Source organism: Dendrobates tinctorius, unplaced genomic scaffold (genome assembly GCF_039654945.1).
Source record: "Dendrobates tinctorius isolate UK_male_01 unplaced genomic scaffold, ASM3965494v1 ptg000011l, whole genome shotgun sequence".
Classification (NCBI taxonomy): Eukaryota; Metazoa; Chordata; class Amphibia; order Anura; family Dendrobatidae; genus Dendrobates; species Dendrobates tinctorius.
The window spans coordinates 15,054,074-15,064,908 of record NW_027361679.1 but is presented as its reverse complement, the minus strand read 5'-3'; positions in this window follow the sequence as shown (position 1 = coordinate 15,064,908).

Genomic DNA, 10,835 nt, shown 5'->3' with positions numbered 1-10,835 from the left:
CCATATTATAGTCCCATGCCCATATACCCATCATACATATCCTCCATCCCATAGCCCCGTGCCCATAAACCCATCATACATATCCTCCATCCCATAGTCCAGTGACCATAATACCCATCATACACATCCTCCATCCCATAGTCCAGTGCCCATATGCCCATCATACATATCCTCCATCCCATAGTCCAGTGCCCATATACCCATCATACATATCCTCCGTCCCATAGTCCAGTGCCCATATACTCATCACACATCCTCCATCACATAGTCCCGTGCCCATATACCCATTATGACATAATCTTCGCCATGGCAACCTATTATGACATCATCATCACCATGGCAACTATTACGATATAACTGTCACCATTGCAACCTATTATGACATCATCATCGCCATGGCAACCATTATGACATCATCGTCACCATGGCAACCATTATGACATAACAGTCACCATGGCAACCTACTATGACATAACAGTCACCATGGCAACCTATTATGACATAACAGTCACCATGGCAACCTATTATGACATCGTCGCCATGGCAACCATTATGACATCATCGTCACCATGGCAACCATTATGACATAACAGTCACCATGGCAACTATTATGACATCATCGTCACCATGGCAACCTATTATGACATCGTCGCCATGGCAACCATTATGATATCATCGTCACCATGGCAACCATTATATCATCGTCGATACACACACACATGCACACATACACTCATTTTTATATATATAGATATATATTCCCCTTTTAAAATGTATTGAAACAGTTAAAAAAAAAGCATTTACGACCTCTGCTTTTCCAATGCTAATGAGGGTTTTGACTAGTCAATGGTGTGTTAGTTCCCCAGACTAGTCAGCCCTCTTACCATGTTATCACGCCCCTGTGGTCATGAAAACATAATTTGCAGGAGCTGCGTCATTGCCGCTCATGCAAATCTTTTTCATGCACGCTGCTCATTCCGGCAACGTCACTTTGTCTCTGAGACAGAGTGTACGGTTCCCAGCTACAGAGGCACGCACTGTGCATGTCCAGAAGGTTAGAAAATAGCTTCTAGTCATGCACAGTGCACCTCTGAAGCTGGGTGTATGTTTCCCAGCTTCAGAAGCTCACACTGCACATGTCCGGAAGTTTAGAATATAGCTTCTGGCCATGCGCAGTGAGCGCCTCTGAAGCCAGGAAGCATACTCCCAGCTTCAGAGATGCAGTGATGCTGCCGGAATGAGAAAAATGCAAATAAGAAAAAGGCAATGTGTAATGACAGATAATCAAATAAATATAAATGATTTATTTACAAATACAAGTCAAACAAAACATGTAGCTGTCTACAAATATCTAAAGGGCTGTCACTTTGTAGAAGGATCAACTTTATTCTCATTTGCACAAGGAAAGACTAGAAGCAATGGGATGAAACTGAATGGGAAGAGACACAGATTAGATATTAGAAAAAACTTTTTGACAGTCAGAGTGATCAGTGAGTGGAACAAGCTGCCACGAGAAGTGGTGAGTTCTCCTTCAATGGAAGTCTTCAAACAGAGGCTGGACAGACATCTGACTGGGATGATTTAGCGAATCCTGCTTTGAGCAGGGGGTTGCACCAGATGGCCCAGGAGGTCCCTTCCAACTCTACGATTCTATGATTCTATGTTTAAACCAATTAAAAAGCATGAGTATTATGATTAGGTCACCGAGGAGGATAGCCGGGAAATAAGCTAGGCAACCAGAAAACCAGAAAGGTTGGTAACTTAGCGGATTGCAGACCCCTAAAACTAACAACACAACTAGAATTAGCCGTGGGATGCACCTACGATGCCCTAGACGCCTCGGCACTAGTGTTGAGCATTCTGATACTGCAAATATCGGGTATCGGCCGATATTCGCTGTATCGGAGTTCCGATACCGAGTACCGATATTTTTACAATATCGAATACCGGAATCGGAAGTTCCCATAATGAAATGAGCCAGTTGTGTTAGCCATGTTAACTAATGGCATGGCTGTGATTGGCTGCTGAAATGATGTCATCATGATGCGCGGTCTGTGCGGGCCTGCCGGGGGTCTGTGCGGGCCTGCCGGGGGTCTGTGCGGGCCTGCCGGGGGTCTGTGTGGGCTGCCGGGGGTCTGTGCGGGCCTGCCGGGGGTTGTGTGTGTGCAGGCATCGTCCGATGGGACTACAAGTCTACAAGTCCCATCGGGCTATGCCTGCTACAATGACAGTGATTGACACATTAGCCAATGATGGGACAGTAGTAGTCCCATCATCCGGCTAATGTGTTGAATGTAAAAAAAAACAAACATACATACTGTATACTACATACATACTACATATGTACAACATTCATACAACATACATACATACATACTACATACATACTTCATATATACTACATTCATACATACTACATACATACTACATATATACTACATTCATACAGCATACATACTACATAATACATACATACTACATTCATACAACATACATACATGCATACTACATACATACTACATATATACTACATTCATACAACATACATACTACATACTTACTACATACATACAACATACATACAACATGCTACATAGATACAACATACATACTACGTACAGTACAATACATTCATACATTCATACAATACATACATATAGACATACAGTACATATAACATAGAGTACATACTCACTATCACTTGTCACTTTGATCCCTGACGCCAGTGTCATCTCACTGTAAAAAATATGAAAATAACAAACAACCAATATACTCCCTGATCCACAGAAATCCACGAGTGTCCCACGACGATCTCATGCAGTGCATCACTGAGAGGTTACTATAGTTCACTGGTCTCACTTTATGGCAAAAGCTGCGTGGGAACTTTCTCACACAGCAATGCCAAAAGTGAGACTAGGGACTATTTTTTTACAGTGGCGGAGGAATACAGTGTGGAAGGGTACCTACCTCCCGTCATTGTATTTCTGGTGCCCCTAGAGAGCAGTCGCATCAGCTGATGCTGCTGTACTCCATGGGAGATCGTCGTGGGACACTCGTGGATTTCTGCGGATCAGGGAGTATATTGGTTGTTTGTTATTTTAATATTTTTTACAGATGACACTGGTTTCGGGGGTCAAAGTGACAAGTGATGGTGAGTACATGTACTCTATGTTATATGTACTGTATGTCTATATGTATGTATTCTATGAATGTGTGAATGTATTGTATGTATGTAGTATGTATGTTGTATGTCTGTAGCATGTTTTATGTATGTTGTATGTCTGTAGTATGTATGTAGTATGTACTATGTATGTATGTATGTATGTTGCATGAATGTAGTATATATGTAGTATGTATATATGTTGTATGAATGTAGTATGTATGTAGTATGTATGTATGTATGTTGTATGAATGTAGTATATATGTAGTATGTATGTAGTATGTAGTGTGTATGTACAGTGGGGTAAAAAAGTATTTAGTCAGTCAACATACCAACAACAGTGTGTGGCAACCTTGTGAAGACTTACAGAAAACGTTTGACCTCTGTCATTGCCAACAAAGGATATATCACAAAGTATTGAGATGAAATTTTGTTTCTGACCAAATACTTATTTTCCACCATAATATGCAAATAAAATGAAAAAAAAACAGACAATGTGATTTTCTGGATTTTTTTTTCTCAGTTTGTCTCCCATAGTTGAGGTCTACCTATGATGTAAATTACAGACACCTCTCATCTTTTTAAGTGGTGGAACTTGCACTATTGCTGACTGACTAAATACTTTTTTGCCCCACTGTATGTATGTTGTATGAATGTAGTATATATGAAGTATGTATGTAGTATGTATGTATGTTGTATATATGTAGTATATATGTAGTATGTATGTATGTTGTATGAATGTAGTATATATGAAGTATGTATGTAGTATGTATGTATGTTGTATGAATGTAGTATATATGTAGTATGTATGTATGTTGTATGAATGTAGTATATATGTAGTATGTATGTAGTATGTAGTATGTATGTTTTGGTTTTTTTACATTCAACACATTAGCCGGATGATGGGACTACTACTGTCCCATCATTGGCTAATGTGTCAATCACTGTCATTGTAGCAGGCATAGCCCGATGGGACTTGTAGTCCCATCAGACGATGCCTGCACACACACAACCCCCGGCAGACCTGCACAGACACCCGGCAGGTCCACACAGACCCACGGCAGCCCGCACAGACCCCCGGCAGGCCCGTACAGACCCCCGGCATCCCGCACAGACCCCCGGCAGGCCCGCACAGACCCCCAGCAGCCCACACAGACCCCCGGCAGGCCCGCACAGACCACCGGCAGGCCCGCACAGACCCCCGAGGGGCCCGTACAGACCCTGGCCGCACACACAGACACGCACAGTGTCCACCCATGCACCGCCCACACTCTTGCCCCCTCCCGAACTGGATGTGCAAGTAAACAAAGGGTTTATTTTCATTCTGATATTTGTTCCCCATTGACTTGCATGGGTTTCCGGTATCGGAATCGGCGATATCCGATATTTTTGGGGTATCGGTCCGATCCAATCCGATCCGATATTTCCCAATATCAGAAGGTATCGCTAAACACTACTCGGCACAGCCAAAGAGTTAACTAAAGAAAACAAAAAGCAAAAAACACAAATATCCTGAACTAAAAGTAAAAAATATACTGCAAATAATGCATAAAGGTAATAATAATAATAATAAAGGGTATTTAGTAAACATAATTTTGATCAAAATAATGTACAAGCCATCCCGCCACGTCACGGCAACCCTTGTGGGACAGTCCCTACTCTAGTATTTAAAACCTTATCACTTGCCAAGTGGCGTGAATGTGAATAAGGGTCGAGCGGCTGAACCACTTGTAACAGCTTAGGCCAGACTGGATGGCTTTCCCAGCTCAGAAAAAGGGCGGTCACACCCCTATATGCACTGAATGCACAATGAAAGGGATGTATGTGACGTGGCGGGATGGCTTGTACATTATTTTGATCAAAATTATGTTTACTAAATACCCTTTATTATTATTATTATTACCTTTATGCATTATTTGCAGTATATTTTTTACTTTTAGTTCAGGATATTTGTGTTTTTCGCTTTTTGTTTTCTCTGGTTAATGGTCATGTGTTAAAATGCACTTACATTGTGCATACACATTAACTTACTTGTCTCAGTTCAGATTTGTTTTTTATTCATTTCATTGTGCATTCAGTGCATATAGGGGTGTGACCGCCCTTTTTCTGAGCTGGGAAAGCCATCCAGTCTGGCCTAAGCTGTTACAAGTGGTTCAGCCGCTCGACCCTTATTCACATTCACGCCACTTGGCAAGTGATAAGGTTTTAAATACTAGAGTAGGGACTGTCCCACAAGGGTTGCCGTGACGTGGCGGGATGGCTTGTACATTATTTTGATCAAAATTATGTTTACTAAATACCCTTTATTATTATTATTATTACCTTTATGCATTATTTGCAGTATATTTTTTACTTTTAGTTCAGGATATTTGTGTTTTTTGCTTTTTGTTTTCTCTGGTTAATGGTCATGTGTTAAAATGCACTTACATTGTGCATACACATTAACTTACTTGTCTCAGTTCAGATTTGTTTTTTATTCATTTCATTGTGCATTCAGTGCATATAGGGGTGTGACCGCCCTTTTTCTGAGCTGGGAAAGCCATCCAGTCTGGCCTAAGCTGTTACAAGTGGTTCAGCCGCTCGACCCTTATTCACATTCACGCCACTTGGCAAGTGATAAGGTTTTAAATACTAGAGTAGGGACTGTCCCACAAGGGTTGCCGTGACGTGGCGGGATGGCTTGTACATTATTTTGATCAAAATTATGTTTACTAAATACCCTTTATTATTATTATTATTACCTTTATGCATTATTTGCAGTATATTTTTTACTTTTAGTTCAGGATATTTGTGTTTTTTGCTTTTTGTTTTCTCTGGTTAATGGTCATGTGTTAAAATGCACTTACATTGTGCATACACATTAACTTACTTGTCTCAGTTCAGATTTGTTTTTTATTCATTTCATTGTGCATTCAGTGCATATAGGGGTGTGACCGCCCTTTTTCTGAGCTGGGAAAGCCATCCAGTCTGGCCTAAGCTGTTACAAGTGGTTCAGCCGCTCGACCCTTATTCACATTCACGCCACTTGGCAAGTGATAAGGTTTTAAATACTAGAGTAGGGACTGTCCCACAAGGGTTGCCGTGACGTGGCGGGATGGCTTGTACATTATTTTGATCAAAATTATGTTTACTAAATACCCTTTATTATTATTATTATTACCTTTATGCATTATTTGCAGTATATTTTTTACTTTTAGTTCAGGATATTTGTGTTTTTTGCTTTTTGTTTTCTCTGGTTAATGGTCATGTGTTAAAATGCACTTACATTGTGCATACACATTAACTTACTTGTCTCAGTTCAGATTTGTTTTTTATTCATTTCATTGTGCATTCAGTGCATATAGGGGTGTGACCGCCCTTTTTCTGAGCTGGGAAAGCCATCCAGTCTGGCCTAAGCTGTTACAAGTGGTTCAGCCGCTCGACCCTTATTCACATTCACGCCACTTGGCAAGTGATAAGGTTTTAAATACTAGAGTAGGGACTGTCCCACAAGGGTTGCCGTGACGTGGCGGGATGGCTTGTACATTATTTTGATCAAAATTATGTTTACTAAATACCCTTTATTATTATTATTATTACCTTTATGCATTATTTGCAGTATATTTTTTACTTTTAGTTCAGGATATTTGTGTTTTTTGCTTTTTGTTTTCTCTGGTTAATGGTCATGTGTTAAAATGCACTTACATTGTGCATACACATTAACTTACTTGTCTCAGTTCAGATTTGTTTTTTATTCATTTCATTGTGCATTCAGTGCATATAGGGGTGTGACCGCCCTTTTTCTGAGCTGGGAAAGCCATCCAGTCTGGCCTAAGCTGTTACAAGTGGTTCAGCCGCTCGACCCTTATTCACATTCACGCCACTTGGCAAGTGATAAGGTTTTAAATACTAGAGTAGGGACTGTCCCACAAGGGTTGCCGTGACGTGGCGGGATGGCTTGTACATTATTTTGATCAAAATTATGTTTACTAAATACCCTTTATTATTATTATTATTACCTTTATGCATTATTTGCAGTATATTTTTTACTTTTAGTTCAGGATATTTGTGTTTTTTGCTTTTTGTTTTCTCTGGTTAATGGTCATGTGTTAAAATGCACTTACATTGTGCATACACATTAACTTACTTGTCTCAGTTCAGATTTGTTTTTTATTTTTTTTAAAGAGTTAACTAAGCCTAATGCAAGAAAGGGTAAAGCTAAACTGCCCCAGAGTAGAACCCCAAAGGAATAGATAGCACCCAAACATATATTGCCGGTGAGACAAGATGAGGCACAAACACAGGCAGAAAATAGAGTAATCAAATGATGGGGCCCAAACTGTCTAGATAGAACAGGACAGGAAAGATACTGTCTGCAATCACGCAAAAAACCCTCTAAGAAAAATCCAACATGTCTGATATGCAAAAATACTGAGGCCACACGACCTCTCCCCCACTAGATCAGAATTCTGGTGTGAACTGGAAGCAAAACAAAATATAATGATATAACAGGGGACTAGCAATTCTGAACAGACTGACATAAGCTGTGGCATTTGAAACGGGGTCCAGCACAGGTCCCAGCAGGGAATAATGCTGAACCCACACAGCAAAGCAGAAAGCAGAGAAAGGCAAAAACTGGATCAAATGCAAAAAGATTCCAGCAAACAAATAACTTATCTGAACTATGCAGGGCCAAGCAGGTGGCAAGCAGACTTCAAAATGCACAGGAAGAAAACCAAATCACCAGCAACAACTGAGGGAAGCTTGCTGACTTAAATCTTCCCAGTCTGTAACACCTGACCTCCAATCATCCTCTTCAGGTGATTGACTTCTGTCAAGCTGACCAGCTCCATTACCCGCAGCAACCACCAGAGGGAGCCCAAACTCAGAAGTCAGGTCAAAAGTGTTCACAACACATGAGTAGCTATGGAAAGAAATATACAAGATCACAACCTTCAATCCTTTAGCCTTTAGAGTGGTGCACATGCTCAGATTTGCTTGAGCTGGCAATGACACTGCTCGTGCAAATTGTACTATCATGCCGGCAGGGGCGTGATAACATGGAAAGAATGCTGACTAGTCTGTGGAACTAACCCCCCATCGACTAGTTAAAGCCCTCATTAGCATAGAAAAAGCGGAGGTTCTTTTTTAAAACATTTATTTAACTGAATTATGTTATACAGGGATCGTTAGGGAGTAGTTTGATCACAACTGAATGCTGCTGGATTGGAGGGCATGGAGGACCTGACCACTTCTCTTTAATATATACAGCTCTGGCAAAAAATAAGAGACCACTGCACAGTTTTATAAAAATCAGCTTCTCTACATGTCTGACAGCCATTCCATTCCAGTGTCAGTTGAATTCCAACCAAGTACACCTTATTCTACTTAATGTGCTTCTGATTAGGTGATCACCTGAACAAAATCTTATTTAATGAAGGTAAGTATAAAAAACCCTGCTGTGGTGTTTACAATCCGCTTGCAATAGGACAAGCTGGATGACAAAACAAATGCTAGTAATATCTCAAAAGTAATGGGAATTAAAAAATAACTTTTAACCATTATTATTATTATTATTATTATTTATTTATATAGCACCATTGATTCCATGTTGCTTTACATAAGAAGGGGTTACATACAAATTACAGATATCACTTACCGTAAACAAACTTACAATGACAGACTGATACAGAGGGGAGAGGACCCTGCCCTTTCGGACTTACATGCTACAGGATGGTGGGGAAGGAGACAGTAGGTTGGGGGGTTGCAGCAGCTCCGGTGTTGGTTGAAGTGATATCTCCAGTAGTGGTGAGGAGGTAGTGGGGTCATTGCAGGCTGTGGGCTTTCTTGAAGAGGTGGGTTTTCAGGTTCCATCTGAAGGATCCGAATATGGTTGATAGTTGGACATGTTGGGGCAAAGAATTCCAGAGGATGGGGGCTGTTCGGGAGAAGTCTTGGAGGTGGTTGGGTGAGGAGCGAATAAGTGTGGAGGAGAGAAGGAGGTCTTGGGAGGATCGGAGATTACGTGAGGGAAGGTATCGGAAGATTAGTTCACAGACATATGGGGGAGACAGGTTATAGATGGCCTTGTAGATCAGTATTAGTAATTTGAACTGGATATGCTGAGGGAATGGAAGCCAGTGAAGAGATTTGCAAAGAGGAGAAGCAGAGGAGCAGCGAGGAGAGAGATTAATTAGTTGGGCGGCAGAGTTAAGGATGGACAGGAGAGGTGCGAGGGTGTTAGCAGGGAGACCACAGGAAAGGACGTTGCAGTAGTCGAGGCGGGAGATGATGAGGGCGTGCACAAGAATTTTAGTAGATTGAGGGTTGAGGAAAGGACGGACTCTGGAAATATTTTTGAGCTGGAGGCAACAGGAGGTAGAAAGAGCTTGGATGTGTGGTTTGAAGGAAAGGACAGAGTCAAGGGTTACTCCGAGGCACCGGACTTCCTGTACTGGGGAAAGCGTGATGTCATTAATTGTGATAGACAGGTCAGGTAAGGAAGATCTGTGAGATGGAGTTAAGATGATGAGTTCGGATTTGTCCATATTGAGCTTGAGGAAGTGAGAGGAGAAGAAGGAGGATATGGCTGATAGAGACTCCGGGATTTTGGACAGCAGAGAGGTGACGTCTGGGCCAGAGAGGTAGATCTGAGTGTCGTCAGCATAAAGGTGGTACTGGAATCCATGGGACTTTGAATTGACCCAGGCCAAGGGTATAAATTGAGAAGAGTAGGGGTCCTAGAACAGAGCCTTGGGGGACTCCAACAGAGAGAGGGTGGGATGAGGAGGTAGTGTGGGAGTGGGAGACGCTGAATGTGCGTTTTGAAAGGTATGAGGAGATCCAGGATAGGGCAAGGTCTTTGATGCCAAAGGAGGAGAGGATCTGTAGTAGGAGGCAGTGGTCAACTGTATCGTATGCAGAGGACAAGTCTAGAAGCTGGAGTATAGAGTATTGTCTGTTTGCTTTGGCTGTAAGTAGGTCGTTAGTAATTTTGGTTAGGGCTGTCTCAGTGGAGTGATGGGGGCGGAAACCAGATTGTAGGTTCTAAAAGAGCAAGTTAGATGAGAGGTGGGAGGAATGTTCAGCGTGGACGTGCAGCTCCAGGAGTTTGGAAGCGAATGGGAGCAGTGATATTGGGCGATAGCTGGACATAGTGGTTGGGTCGAGGGTTGGCTTTTTAATGATAGGTGTGATTGTGGCATGTTTAAATGCAGAAGGGAAGGTACCGGATGTTAGTGATAGGTTGAAGAGGTGGGTTAGGGATGGGATAAGTGTGGTGGTGAGGTTGAGGAGGAGGTGGGATGGGATGGGGTCAAGTGCACAGGTAGTGAGGTGTGATTTGGAGAAGAGGCGATTAAGGTCCCCTTCAGTGATGTTGGAGAGAGAGGTTATGGGGTGTGGGCATTGGTCTGGTATAAAAAGGGGTTGTGGTGGTTGAACAATGAAGACTTGCCTTGTTTGGTCGATCTTATTATTGAAGTGTGTGGCAAAGTCCTCAACAGAGATGAGGGAGGTTGGAGGGGGCAGTGGTGGGCAGAGGAGGGAGTTGAAAGTTTTGAATAACTGTTTGGGATTGTAGGATAGGGGAGATACGAGGGTTGTGAAGTAGGCCTGTTTAGCAGAGGTGAGGGCAGATTTGAGAGCGAGTGCCAAAGGAGTTGAAAATAAAAGTCTTGAGTGAGGAAAAGAAGGA